The sequence below is a fragment of the Serinus canaria genome, chromosome 27 (assembly GCF_022539315.1).
Source record: "Serinus canaria isolate serCan28SL12 chromosome 27, serCan2020, whole genome shotgun sequence".
NCBI classification, from domain to species: domain Eukaryota; kingdom Metazoa; phylum Chordata; class Aves; order Passeriformes; family Fringillidae; genus Serinus; species Serinus canaria.
The window spans coordinates 4,771,803-4,787,438 of NC_066340.1; the positions used below are offsets into that span (position 1 = coordinate 4,771,803).

At 47.9% G+C, this 15,636-nt stretch overlaps 1 protein-coding gene across 2 annotated transcripts in view; it reads right to left on the reverse strand.

Moving 5' to 3' along the window:
• The window catches only part of LOC103821678 (acid-sensing ion channel 2), a 460,082-nt gene that overhangs the window by 172,438 nt on the left and 272,008 nt on the right, over window positions 1-15,636 (reverse strand). The gene's annotated exons all lie outside the window — the stretch shown is intronic.

Here is a 15,636-nt window from a genome sequence, read left to right on the forward strand (position 1 = left end):
GCTAGGCAAATGTGGAATGTGTTATGAAGATTTGTTTGCCAAAGGGTGGTGCTGTTCTGGTTGGTTGACCAAAGAGGTCAAAGCTGTATCAGACAGGCTGGAAGGGGTTACAAGTTTCTTAAGAATATAGTAGTAATATAGTATAGAGGAATGTGAAATTTGCGTATTTTATTATTGGCTTTTTGCAAATATTAAAATGAATATCATATGTGTTATGTTAGAAATTATGCTGTATTACCTTTCTTAAGTAGTGTGTTAAATATAGCTTTAGGTTATAGCATAAGGTTAAAATAGAAACTATGCCATGTAAGATTTTTTTTTTAAAGAAAGGACTCACACTGAGATAGCAGCCACAGGACACCTAAATCTTCCAGGGAAAAATAATTTATTGCTCCATTATTAGGAGAAACAAACTTCTTCCCGCCTCGCTCAGCCCTGAAAATGCCAATAGAATTAAGAGGAAGAAGTTGACAATGACCAGACAGAATCCTGTATTTGAATGGAATTTATGCATCATGGATGAGATGTATGAATATGCAACACACAATTGCTTTTAAGGGTTAATCCTATCTTTACGTGTGTCCTTTTTCAGGCTTATTTTGCCCCATTTCTGCTTCTCATTGTGATTTCTTTAACAAGAGAAGGTCAGAAAATTAGTGGTCAATAATTACATTTCAATTGGATTGTCCTTATTTTCCAAAGTAACTTCATTCTGTAGCCAGAGTCTTTACAGAGCTTTTTGCCCAGAAAGAGGTACCTGGACCATCTGTAACTCTTAGTTTCTATTGTCTCATATTGTCCTAATCTCAATTCTTCAAATTTTTATTAGTCTAATTATATTTCTATTTTTATAACATTTTATTACTATTAAACTTTCAAAATTTTAAAAACAAGTGACTGGTGTTTTTCACAAGAATAAAGCAATGGTTCAACCTTCTACATCATGGAGTCAGTGCTAATTACACCCACAGTGGGGTAAGAGCCCCTGCAATCTACTGTGGTATTCACATGCCTCTGAACAGTGAAAAGAAGAAGAAAAGAATGATCAAAACAATTCTCATCTCATTTGCTGCTCCTGTGTTTGTGTCCTTGTGGAATGTATTCTGGAGATTGTTTACTCAAGGTGACCAATTGGATCCATGTGTCTCAGACAGAGAGTCCTGAGGTTTTCAGTCAGAAGTTAGTTAGTACTTAGTTAGAAGTAAGTATGATGTGGTATAGTACGTATCTCTTTAATACAGTTGTAATGTAAATAATACAGTTTTTATAAAGCAAGCGTTCAGCATTCCAATCATTTCCTTCATCAGGAGTCCTGATTTTACAATAATCTACAGCAACACCAGGTGACCCCCAAGTGTCCCCATTGACCACCACTCCCACACCCGGGCACCCTGGGCCCTCCTGGTGGGTTTGTTGGGCACTGAGGGCAGAGACCAGTGCTGCTGTCACCTCCGGAAGCAATGAGCAGGGAGGGACATCCCCAGGATCATTATGGGACCATCCCCATCGTCCCTGGCCCCATTCACCTTCCTAAAGAGCACAGGGGCACTGCTGGGGCCTTTTGGGAAGAAGTGGCTCACTGCTGGCTGTGACAGAGATTATTCCAGAGGCTGCTGCAGTTCCCATCTCTCTGTGGATGACAGCTCACCCCCCGTGGCAGCCGAGGAGCCCTGCCAGCCTCCCAGGAGATTTTGGGTTCAGCACAAGGAAAAGGCCATCCGGAGTTCTTGGTGTTAAAAACGAGACCACACTCCCGGTGCTAAAAGTGATTTCAGCATTTATTATTTTTGGTGCCCAATGTGGGGCTCGAGGGCACATAAACAAAAAGGGAATAACAGTTCTTGAGTAATTTAATTTTTTCTGTGCAGCTATAGAAACCTCGTTAAGCGACACCATGTGGTCCAGCTTGCCCTGGTTTGAGTGGCACCTGATCATGGCTATATTTCTCCCATTTCTGGGCCCTTATCTAAATATGGGTCATATAACCAAGGCTACTGTGGCTATTATCCTGATTATTTTATGGGTGAATAAGGTGAGGAATTAATGGATTTTTAATTTCCTCTGGAAAGCAGGCACATGGATTCACAGCTACCACACATTAACTGTTTGGGGTTACTTTAATAATGGCATCTGCTGTAAGGAAATAACACTGGGGGGGGAATCTTCTCCCAACCCTTTCACCATCTCTTTGGGTCTGCCCACCAGTTTTTGGAGGGTTCAGATCCACTTTAAATATTAATGATGTCATACAGTGGCTGGTGTTGCTGATAGGCCTGTTCTATTTAGCATTTAGAGAGAAGGGAAGATTAACCTGGATAACTACCCTGACACCTACCTCAGGACCTAACACGCCACCAGAGCCTAGGGATGCTGCTGTCCCAGAGCCTCACCCTACCCCACAGCCCACCCCAGATGGAAACTACCCAGATTGGGTGGGGGGATCTGGTGAAGGAGATACGTGAGATAGGCCAGATGCTGAAGGAATATACTTCCCCAGCTGGTGAGAAGCCCTCCCCCTGCCTTGAAGAGGGAGAGTCTAATAGTGCAGCAGCAGAACCCACAGATGTTACAACTGTCCAGGTTCCAGCTGAACTGCAGAGGCAGTCACAGCCAGCAGCAGTTGCCCCTGTCGAAACAAGGAGATCTAAGACAAAAGCAGAGCACCCAGAGAGGGGAGGGCCCTCACAACCCACAGGGGAGCCAGAGGTTGCAATCATCACTGAGTCCCTGACGTATGAAAGTTTCCGTAATCTGCACAAAGACATTGTACGAAGGGGACGTGAGGCTTATACAACCTGGCTACTTTGGGTCTGAGATCTTATGGGTACAGGTGTCCAGCTGGATGGTGGTGAGGCAAGGAATCTGGGACCCTTGACCCAGGACTCAGGTATCAATCAGATTTTTGTAAGGGAGCCAGGGTCCTTTTCCCTCTGGGAGTGGCTTTTAAAAAGTGTCAGAGAAAGGTTTGTCCATAGGGAAAGAATGCAGGAGCACCACCATAGGATGTGCTGGAAGACTCTTGAGGAAGGGATCCAACAGCTAAGAGAAGTGGCAGTATTGGAGGTACTCTTTGGGAGGGATGGACAGCATGATAATGTGCGCAGGGGAAATGCTGTGGAGTCTGGCAAATCCAGGTCAGGTCAGGTGCGCAGGGGAAATGCTGTGGAGTCTGGCAAATCCAGGACCATCTCAATACATCACCTTCATTGCAAAAATTAATGCCGATACCAGCCGAGAGACTGGGGTCTGTTGTAAACAAGCTTAGTAATTATGAAAGTAGGATCAATGGCCTGATGCAGGCTCATGTCTCTGCTGCGGTCCAAGAACTCAGAGAGGAGATAAGGAGATGAGGGAGGCGGTGAGAAGGAAGAATTCCCATATTGCACCAGTGCGAGTCACAGGCCAACATTCCCCAGTTAGAGAGAGAGGGTACACCCCACGGGCTGACCTGTGGTTCTTTCTGCGGGACCATGGGGAAGACATGGGAAGGTGGGATGGGAAACCCACTTCTGTCCTGACAGCATGGGTGCGTCAACTCAAGGAGGGAAACACTAACCGAGAGAACTCCAGTAAAGTGAAGGTAGTCTCAACCTCCCATTACCGAGCTGGTGAGTATGTGTCAGATCCCCTTGAAGGTATCTCTACCATGTATGCCCAGGAAAGAAATAATAACCAGGGTTAGAGGGGCCCTGCCTCTAGCCAGGGAGAGGCACAGGAAAACCAAATCTTCTGGACGGTGTGGATCTGATGGCCTGGCACATCAGAACCACAAAGGTACGATGCTTTAGTTGATACTGGTGCACATGTCCTGATACCATCGGGACATGTGGGGGCGGAACCTGTTTCCATTGCCGGGGTGACAGGGGGATCACAGCAACTGACCCTGTTGGGAGCCAAGATGAGCCTGACTGGGAAAGAGTGGAAGAAACATCCTATTGTGACTGGCCCAGAGGCCCTGTATATTCTGGGCATAGATTTTCTCCGGAACGGCTATTACAAAGACCCAAAAGGACTCAGATGAGCTTTTGGCATAGCTGCTGCAGAGGCAGAAAACATTAAGCAGTTGAACACTTTGCCTGGACTGTCAGAAAACCCTTCTGCAGTAGGTCTCCTGAAGGTGGAAGAGCAACGAGTGCCAGTTGCCACCTCGACGGTGCACTGCCAGCAGTATTGGATGAATTGAGATGCTGTGATCCCCATCCACAAAATGATCCATGAGCTGGAGAGCCAAGGGGTGGTCAGCAAAACCCATTCACCCTTTAACAGTCCCATCCGTCCTGTGTGCAAGTCTGACAAAAATGGAGACTGACTGTGGACTATTGTGGCTTGAAGGAAGTGACTCCACCACTGATCGCTGCTGTGCCAGACATGCTGGAACTCCAGTACGAGCTGGAGTCCAAGGCAGCAAAGTGGTACGCCACTATTGACATTGCCAATGCATTTTTCTCCATTCCTCTGACAGCAGAATACAGGTCTCAGTTTGCTTTCACCTGGAGGGGTGTGCAGTACACCTGGAACCGACTGCCCCAGGGGTGGAAGCACAGCCCCACCATCTGCCATGGACTGATCCAAGCTGCACTAGAAAAGGGTGAGGCTCCAGAACATCTGCAATACATTGATGACATCATTGTGTGGGGGAACACGGCAGTGGAAGTATTTGAGAAAGGAAGGAAAATCATCCAGATTCTGCTAGAAGCTGGTTGTGCCATCAAGAAGAGCAAAGTCAAGAGACCTGCCCAAGAGATCCAGTTTCTGGGACTAAAGTGGCAAGATGGACAGTGTCAGATTCCCATTGCAGTCATTAACAAGATCACCACGATATCTCAACCAACCAGCAAGAAGGAAACTCAAGCTTTCCTAGGTGCCATAGGTTTTTAGAGAATGCACATTCCTGAGTACAGTCAGATCGTGAGCCCTCTTTACCTGGTCACCCGCAAGAAGAACGAGTTCCATTGGGGCCCTGAACAGCAACAAGCCTTTGCCCAGATCAAGCAGGAAATTGCTCATGCAGTTGCCCTTGGCCCAGTCAGGACGGGACCAGAGGTGAAGAATGTGCTCTACTCTGCAGCCAGGAACAATGGCTTGTCCTGGAGCCTTTGGCAGAAGGTGCCTGGGGAGACTCGAGGCCAACTGCTGGGATTTTGGAGTCGAAGCTACAGAAGGTCCGAAGCCAACTACACTCCAACAGAGAAAGAAATCTTGGCTGCCTATGAAGGAGTTCAGGCTGCTTCAGAGGTGATTGGCACGGAAGCACAACTCCTCCTGGCACCCCGACTGCCAGTGCTGGGGTAGATGTTTAAAGGACAGGCTCCCACCACCCACCATGCCACTGATGCTACATGGAGTAAATGGATTGCTCTGATCACACAGTACACCCATATTGGAAGCCTGAATTGCCCTGGGATTTTGGAGATAATTACAAACTGGCCTGAAGGTGAAAACTTTGGTCTCGCTGATGAAGAGAAACAGAAAAAGTGACACAGGCTGAAGATGCTCCACCATACAACCATCTACCAGCAGAGGAAACACGCTGCGCTCTTTTCACGGACGGTTCTTGTCGCATTGTAGGGATGAACCAGAAGTGGAAAGCAGCCGTATGGAGCCCCACACAACAGGTCGCTCAAGCTACTGAAGGAGAAGGTGGATCAAGCCAACTTGCTGAACTCAAAGCTGTTCAGCTGGCCCTGGACATTGCTGAGAGAGAGAAATGGCCAAGGCTCTACCTTTACACTGATTCATGGATGGTAGCCAATGCTCTGTGGGGCTGGCTGGAAAGCTGGAAAAAGGCCAACTGGCAGTGTAGGGGAAAACCAATCTGGGCTGCTGATGAATGGAAAGACATTGCCACTCAGTTGGAGAAGCTCCCTGTGAAAGTCCGCCCATGTCCCCAAGAGTCGGGATAATGAGGAACATCGAAACAATGAACAGGTAGATCAGGCAGCAAAAATAGAGGTGTCAAAGATAGACTTAGATTGGCAACATACGGGGAATTGTTTCTAGCTCGATGGGCCCATGATGTCTCAGGTCATTAGGGTAGAGATGCCACCTGTAAGTGGGCACAAGACCGAGGGGTGGATCTAACCATGGACAGTATTTCTCAGGTTATCCATGACTGTGAGACGTGTGCTGCCATCAAACAGGCCCAGCGAGTGAAGCCCCTGTGGTATAGAGGGCAGTGGTCCAAGTACAAGTATGGGGAGGCCTGGCAGATCGACTACCTCACACTGCCCCAGACACGCCAAGGCAAGCGCTACGTGCTGACCATGGTGGAAGCCACCACAGGATGGTTGGAGACCACCCTGTGCCTCATGCCACTGCCCAGAACACCATCCTGGGCCTGGAAAAGCAAATTCTTTAGAGACATGGAACCCCTGAGAGAATTGAGTTTGCCAACAGGACCCATTTCAAGAATGGCCTTATCCACACCTGGGCCAGGGAACATGGTATTGAATGGATTTATCATATCCCCTATCATTCACCAGCTGCCAGGAAAGTTGAATGGTGCAACGGACTACTTATGACTACCCTGAAGGCACTTGGCGGGGGAACCTTTAGAAATTGGGAAATGAACTTAGCAAAAGCCACCTGGATGGTCAACACCAGAGAGTCCATCAATTGAGCTGGTCCTGCCCAGTCTGAACCCCTGCACACCGGATGGAGATAAAGTCCCTGTTGTACACATAAAAGGTATTTTAGGAAAGACTGGTTGGATTCTCCTACCTCAGGCAAAGGCAAACCCATCCATAGAATTGTTCTTGCTCAATGAACTGGTTACACTTGGTGGGTAATGCAGAAAGATGGAGAAAGCGGTTGTGTACCACAGGGAAACCTAGTCTTCAGTGAGAACTGTGCGTAATGTTTCATTGTGATGCAGATGGAAATAGAATAAGGGGTTGATACTGTTCCAGATTGCAAGGCAAGATGTATTCTATTGCCATCTGTATGGCATTTGTCTTGTGTCCAGTGGGCAATTCTCCTTATCTCCCCCCCTCTGAGTGATCATAATCACTCCTCCCTCACACCGGACATCTGCTGATAACAGCTATTGAATGCTACTGCGTGGCTGATAAGAACTATAACATCCCATTGTGAGATGCTCTGCTCAGAGGGAGGAGCCAAGCATTGCTACCCAGATATAATCTGGAGGTTCTGAAACACCAGCACGGCTTCCCACTGGATTCCCCAGAGGAACAGCAGCTGCTTCTTCTTCCACAGATCTGCAGAGGAAGAATACATCCTTTTCTACAGGACCCACCTGCTCCAACAGAACCACACCTGACATTTCAGGATGACTGCAGCCACTTTTCCAACTGGACTGCTACCAACACCCTGACCAACAGGGTGTCAAGTTGAGTTCTGACTCTGTCAGTGTTGTTCTAGTGCATTGCATTGTTTTGTTTTATCCTTTTTTTTTCCTTTCCCTATTAAAGAACTGTTATTTCCTGCTCCCATATTTTTTGCCTGAGAGCCCCTTAATTTAAAATTCATAGCAATTTGGAGGGGTGGGGAGGGTTTGCATTCTCCATTTCAAGGGAGGCTCCTGACTTCTTTAGCAGGCACCTGTCTTTCCAAACCAAGACAATTATACTAAAAGAAGGCCCTAAAGCAAGGGGGCCCACGGGCTGAGCAGGAGTGTTCCCGTCGAGGATCAGTGCTGGGACTTCCCCAGCAGCAATGTCCCTGAGGTCCCAGGGAGAGCAGCACAGATTCAGTGGGTCAGAATTCCCTTTTTTATCCTGTTTTTTGTCCTTTTGGATAGGTTTCTTTTTGGATCCTTCATTTGCATGAAGGTTGTGAAATTTGCGTATTTTATGATTGGCTTTTCACAAATATTAAAATGAATATTATAAGTGTTTTGTTAGAAAGTAATGCTGTATTAATTTCTTAAAGTAGTGTGTTAAATATAGCTTTAGGTTATAACAAAATGTTAAAATAGAAACCATGCTATGTAAGATACTTTTTTTAAAGAAAGGACTTGCATCAGATAGCAGCCACAGGACACCAAAATCTTTCAGAGAAAGATAATTTATTTCACCATTATCAGGAGAAACAAACTTCTTCCCACCTCACTCAGCTATGAAGACACTGTTAGGATTAAGAGGAAGAAGCTGACGATGACCAGACAGAATCCTGTGTTGGAATTTATGCATCATGTATGAGATGTGTGAATATGCAACAGGCTATTGCTTTTCAGGGTTAATCCTCTGTTAACAGGTTGCCCAGAGAAGCTGTGGCTGCCCCTGGATCCCTGGAAGTGTCCAAGGCCAGGCTGGATGAGGCTTGGAGCAGACTGGAAGAGGAGAATGTGTCCCTACCCCCGGCCTTTAAGATCCTTAACCCTTCCATGATTCTGTGATCAGCTTAAATTAGGGAATTCCTCTTTAATTTAAATGCAGCAGTGTTAGTCACTTTCTGCACGCATCCCCCTGCTCTCAGGCCCTGCACAGAGCAAACAGCCTCCTTCTCCTCTTATCCAGGACACCCAGTGAAGCACATTAGTGTTTGCAACCTTAATATAAACCATGTCATACTTCCAATGATTTCAGCATATACAAGATAGAGCCTGATAAAACACCAGTGTCACCGACATGTTTTATGAAAAATCCTCTCCTTAGGATTTTTCCCCTCCTGAGAAGCTGAGAGGTCTCAGGAACAAACTGTAAACGATTCTTATCTGCTGCTGTGGAATGCAACAGAGGAAATCTCTGATTGGCCCCGTCAAACTGTTTGCAATTAAGAGCCAATGACAGCTCACCTGTCCAGCTGGTCTCGGTCTGGGAGAAGACCTTTGTGTAGACATTCTTTTTCTATTCTTAGCTTAGCATGGTAGTGAAATCCATCTCTCTATTCTTTTAGTATAGTTTTTATATATTATCTATCATATAATAATAAATCATTCTGACACATGGAGTCAACTTTCTCATCTCTTCCCTCATCCTGGGACCCCTGTGAACGAGGTAACACACCAGCACAAGGTTCCAGCACAAGGTACCAGCAGAAGGTTCCAGCACAAGGTTCCCCACAGCACAAGCATCACACAACTTTTAGAAAGCCCCTTATTTATCCCCTTGTTGCTCTGAGCCCCTACTCTCCCCACAGCAAACCTGATTTTGCTGAAGAGAAAGAGACCAAAGAAACAGCCACAGGTGAGAGAACATCATCCCAAGAGGATGTCTGAGGATGCCATGGCAGTAGCCTGATGGGATTTGCAGGCAGCCCTGGGAAGCTTTCTAACAAGGACAAGGGAAGGAGAGGTGTTCTGGGGTAAATGCTGGGGCTACCCAGGACAGCGGCAGGATCTGCACCCTGGGAAATCTCAGCTCCTGGCCTCAAAGGCACCTCTGATGGGACAGGCAGTGACAGTTCAGCCAGGACATGTGTGAGAGGGGCTGGCCAGGTCTCTGTTCTACCTTGGAGACTTTGATGTGTCATCACCCTCTGTTTCTGCAGCAGTCATTGGATAGAACAGGTAAGGCCCCTTGGCCAGAGTTCTTGGAACTTACTCATCTCCCCAGCCCAAAAGACAACAAGAGGTAGGAGTATTGCTGATCATCTTCTAATGCACTTCACAGCTGGAAAAGCAGAGACAGCCAGCTGTTTAGGGGTCTGGGTGCTCTTAGTGGAGTAAGGCAGTCCAAGACCAACCAGAATGAGAGATTGTAAATTGTTTCAGGGATCATCCTGCTTAAATGGTTTTCTCCTTTTATCCCAGGAGGATTGTGGAAACACAGCTATTATCTCACAGGATGCTGTGGAACCACAGCCAGTGAAGAAACCACAAGGAAGGCCAAAAGGAAGCTAGAAAATTACTGTTCTAACTGGGGGAACAGTAAGAGGAAATGACTTATACTCATTTACAGAGGAGAGATGCACTGCCAGAGAGACAAGCGGGGATGTTTCTCTTAGCTTAAAAATAGTGAAAGTTGCCCCTAATTTAGCTCAGCTTTTGCTGCTGTTTGGTTCAGCAGCAAGGGCCACACAAGCCATCCACAATATTGGTAATACCAATACAAAGCATAGGAGACACAGGGGCAGAAGCAGGCAGCAAAAGAGCATTGGAGGCAATGGCAGTAACTTTAATGGAGAGTGATGAAGCAGAACATCAATGACCTAAAGTGAGGATCTCAAAGCAGCTGGTTTTTTGTAGTCAGGAGACTATCAAGATGATAGTTACTGTTCAGAGATACATTCTGGCTCAGGCACTTTTCTCCTATGCTTTCTGTGCTACCTAACAAGTGTTCTGTGCTAACAAACTACCAGCAATAGTTCGTTCCAGCCCCTGTTCTCCTCTCCATCCAAGGACAGGATGTAACCAGCAGGCAGCCAGTGGCAGGGCAGGAGAAGAATGAGAATCCCAAAGACAACCACTGGAATTATGCAACTCCTGGAGGCAGCAGGAGAACAATGCTTTGTTTACTAATAAAAGAACGTGGCCAGCATGGAGATGGGCTTTCTCCAGAGCCATCAGGGAACAGCCAAGGGTGATCATGGCTTGGTAGATGCCATCAATCAAGATAACCAAAGTCCCAAGGAACATACATCTGAATACGGGACTTCCCCTGACATGATCAGCACCTGCCACTACTCAGGAAACAGCGACAGTCCAGCCCTGCACAGTGAAAGCAACCTTCATACATACGCGGGGTTACAAAAGAAATCTGGGCACCTCTGCCTCAGGCATAAAAACCTGTATCAAACAGCCCTGCTGGAAATGGCATTCATGAACAGAGGGAGATCTGATGGATAGAGGTCGGATCAGGGTTCACCCAGAGCCGATCCTGGGCTCGACGCTGTCTCTTTGGCTATGGCTTTTGAGGACCGTGTTTTGGTCACGAAAATAAAATCTTTCGCATTTATTAATTTGGATTTCTGACTGATCATTTATAACAAGCCGAAGGACAGAGATAAGGGGAGACAGACAGAGAGGCTTCGGGAAGTAGGGCAGAATGACCCAGGAGTTCTTTCTGTACTTTCTGATATATAGCTGCCAGTGGGTCCTTTTTTGGGTTTTTTTTTCCCAGAAAAAGCAAAAAAAGAGTCTGCAACTCTTTGTTTTTTATTGTCTCATATTGTCCTAATCCAAATTGTCCAAATTTTTATTACTCTAATTATATTACTATTTTTATAACCATCTTATTACTATTTAAAATTTTAAAAACAAGTGATTGGCATTTTTCACAAAAGTTTAAGATGCTTGATTGGCCCATTGCAGTTCTGTCCAGGCTGGCTCGTTTCGCTTGGGGAGTGGTGCACTTTACTTAGATGCAATTTCTTATAACTACCCTTCTAACATCTTTTAAAATAGAACACCCAAACTAACAGTACATGCTTAATGTAAGCAACAGCTACTCACTTTTCATAGTTTAGGAAGGTTTATTAAACCTTATTAAAAATACAACAGAAAACGGAATAGAGAAAAAAGGTTACGGCACCAGGAGCAAAAGATTTTCCCTGCCATGTACTCTCTCTGACACAGTGGAGGTTTTCCCTTTTAACCTTTTAACCCCTCCCAAAGTTCTGTCCATCAACCCCTTCTTCCCTGTCCAGTGGTGGAGATCTCTTCCTCAAATCCTGATTGGAGGTCAGATGTTGCCACAGTGACAGTCTGACCCTCTCAGATGTCCCAACCCAGCTGTCCCTTGATAACCATGCGAGGGGGTACAACATAACTATAAATCTGTAAAACTTTTCTTATCCTATATACATGATATTTGTCTGTTAATTGTGACAGTCAATCATTGCATTACTCATCTATCACACTTAACAATTATCAACTATTTTAGCCATTTCTAACCTATTTTTAACACTGGGGTTTGCAGCTGTCCAGGTGACAGAAGCCAGTTCTGGCTTTGTCGCTGGGGCACAGGAGCAGGGCTGGCTTTGCTCGGAATGAGACTCATGGACAGGGGATCACAGCCTGATTGCCACCGAGCCTGAGCTCAGGGCAGCTCTGGCCAGGGCTGGGAGCCCTTGGAGCTCACTCTGGAGCCTGGGCTGGGAGTGCCACTTGGCCATGGAGCAGCAGCACAGATGATTGCACTGGACACACAGGATCAGGGAAAATCTACATGGGAAGGGACCCCAGGGATCATCCCAGCCCCTGACCCTGCCCAGACACCCCAAAATCCCACCCAGGACACCCTGGCAGTACTGTCTAAACCCTCCTGGAGCTGCGGCAGCCTTGGGGCTGGAATCGTTCCCTGGGCAGTGCCCGAGCAGCTCCAGGGCAGGAACAGAATCATTGCAAATGGGTAAACTGAGGCACAGAGAGCCCAGCAGGGGAGCCCCAGCTGGTCCCTCCGGGAAGGCCCCGCTGTATCAGCCCTGGGGTTTAGCCCGTGCACTGCCAGCTCCCCCAGGGCACAGCAGAGCCCCCGGGCTCAACTCCTGCAGCAGGGAGCAGCCCCGCGGTGTCCCTCGGCTGGGGTGACACTGCTGTGTGCTCCCAGCCTGGCAGATCAGCCCCTGCTCATTCATCATCCAGGACAGGAGCTGCTCTCCAGCACAGCTCAGGCCACTGAGCCCAGGGGACTGACCCTGCCACTGCTGGGGCTAATGAAGCCTTAAAGCTCTGTCTGCCCACATCTTCTGTCAGAAAATAATTCACTCTCACATTTTGACTAATTACAGGAGCTCCAAGTGGCTGGGCTGGCCCTGATCCAAGGCCTGGCTGCAAGGAAAAGCCTCCCTGCAGCTCCAGGCAGGCAGGGAGACTCTGGAGAAGGGATTCAGCCCCTCTGGACAACAGCTGGGGAGGGGAAAGAGCTTTGGGGTTGATGTTGTGTCCCTGAGGGATCCCTGAGTACTGAGGGGTCTACAGGGCGTTCTTTAAGGCTCAGGGTTCAAGTACAAAAGAAATGAATCCTGTAGAACCTCAGGGAATGGTTTTATTCCCAACTCTCCCCATTCATGCTACCCCAGGAATGGGGCAGAGCAGGACTTGGGAGCTCCCATTTCTCTGCCTGTGCATGCCCAGGGCTGAGAGGGAGGAAGGGGAATCAGAGGAAGGTTCTGAACAGTTTGTGAGTCTGAGGCACGAGCTGGTGACTCCGGGGATGTGAGCAGCCCTTCCTGAGGGGAATCCTGTCTGTGGACAGAGCCTCTGAGAGGGAATGCCCTCGGGGTTAGTGCATGCCCAACACCTGTGTGGTGCCTGTTTCAGCTCAAAAATGAACATGAGAACCAGGGAACTTGTAAAGAAACATGGACTTTTAATGGAGAGATTTCTTAAACATCATGGCTCAAATCAAAATCCCTTCTCTCCCTTGCTCAGTATCCAATCCTTCCTCTCCCCAGGGTGGATATTGTCTAAAGAGAGACTGGACAGGGCTGGGAGCAGCCTGGGACAGGGGGAGGGGTCCCTGCCCAAAGCAGGGGTGGCACTGGAGGGGCTTCAATGTCCTTTGTAACATTCAGTTATAACTGTCATAACTGAATAGGAATGTTGTGTATTCCAGTCTGGAATTCTCTGATGCTCCAGCCTGTGGATTCTGTAAGCCAAGGAGAGGCAGCGTCACCTCCATGGAGGGAAACAACATCACATCCACCAGGGGCTCAATCCACTCTGGGAACGCTGGAGAGATGAACAGGGAGAGCTGGGACAGGGATTATGAGCAAATCCTCAGCCTGGGGACCCTTGTCCTCAGGCATCTTTCAGCCTGCAGCAGCCTGGGAGCACTCAGGGACAAGGAGAGTCCTTCACCAGGGACACGAGGAGTGGCAGGGAGGGTGCAGGGAGTGCTTTGCATCACAGTCACCTCACTCTACTGAGAGAAAACAATTTCTGGAACACTCCTGACCCTCAGGTGTCACCATCATATTTTCTGAAAAATCCCTTCGCCAGGATATCTTCTCCTGAGAAGCCTCAGAGAAAAAGGAAAACAATATTATCTCATTTTCTTCTCCCAGTTTTGCTGCTTTGGAATGTGGTTTGGAGATTGTTTTTCCAACAGGTGAATTGTTTTGACTTAATGACCAATCACAGTCAGGCTGTGTCAGACTCTGAGGAGAGAGTCAGGAGTTTTTAATCAGTATCTTGTTAAGCCTTCTGTTAGTCTCCTTTCTCTATTCTTTAGTGTAGTTTTGTCATTAGTACAAATATAATATAGAATATAATATAATATAAATATAATATAATATAATATAATATAATATAATATATATATAATATAATATAATATAATATAATATAATAAATAATATAAATTCTAAGAACATGGAGTCAGATTCTCAATTCCTCCTTCGTCCTGGGGACCCAGCAAATACCACACCCCACTGATTCAGCCTCAGACAAATCCCTTCCCCTCACAGCCCCAGTTGCACAACCCACAGGAAATTGTCCTGGATAAAGACTTTGGGGTTGGAGGCCTTAATTCCTGCAGGTTCCCAGGAAGGGCAGAACCCCTCTGCTGCTCCCAGAGCCTCAGCAGAGTTCTGGGAGGATGAGGAGTCTGGGAAACCCTGGGATGGAAACCAGGAGTGAGGGAACCCAGCAGGGCTTGGAACAACTGGGAATTTGCAGAGGCAGGGCTCGAGGGCTCAGCAGGGATCATCAGGAATCCCAGAATAGTTTGGGTGGGAAGGGATCCCAAAGTCCACCCAGTGCCACCCCTGCCATGGCAGGGACACCTCCCACTGTCCCAGGCTGCTCCAGCCCCAATGTCCAGCCTGGCCTTGGGCACTGCCAGGGATCCAGGGGCAGCCCCAGCTGCTCTGGGCACCCTGTGCCAGGGCCTGCCCACCCTGCCAGGAACAATTCCTCATTCCCAAGATCCCATCCATCCCTGCCCTCTGGCAGTGGGAGCCATTCCCTGTGTCCTGTCCCCCCATCCCTTGTCCCCAGTCCCTCTCCAGCTCTCCTGGAGCCCCTTCAGGCCCTGGCAGGTCACAATGAAGTCACCCCACAGAAGTGATAGGAAAGGAGGAAGGAGAGGTGGGGTAAACTGCAGGGAATATTTTGGAATGGAATCCCAAATCCTGTGGAATCCAGGCAGCCACAGGCAGAGGCTGCATTTTCTGGGGGCAATGGGCAGGAAAACATTTGGCAGTAAAGCTTTCCTGGTTCCTCCTCCATACTCCAAGGGTTGTTCCCATCCCAGCTCCTTCATCATCCTCCCTCTGGCACCATCCCCTTGCACCCCTCATGTGACACATCCACAGAGTCTGCACAGAGCCAGCCTGAGCTTCCCAAATCCCAGCAGCTCTCGGGGAGATCCCAGCACACACCAAATCCAGGGGATGCTTCCCAGCCCTCAGCAAGAGCTCAGAAATTCTTTAATGGGATCTGGAAGAATAAACCCCAGCCATTTATCAATAATTATCTTTTTTTGCAGGCACACATGGCCTCGCTGTCCCTTTCTTCCTGCATGAGGTGACACCCACTACACTGCCCATGGTCCCTGTCAGTGACAGGCAAGTCGGGCTTAACCCAGTCAGGCTTAACCCAGAGCATTCCCAAACTGTGCTGGATGAATTTTCTGAGCTTGGCTCCTGCAGCACGAGCCTGTCTGGAATGCAAAGCAGCCCTGGGCTCGTGTGGAGTGCGGAGGAGGCTGGGCAGGAGGGAAGATCCATGGAACCCCTCTGAAATGGGATGGAAAATCTCAGGGACTGCAGGGTGAGCATCAGTGAGCCAGC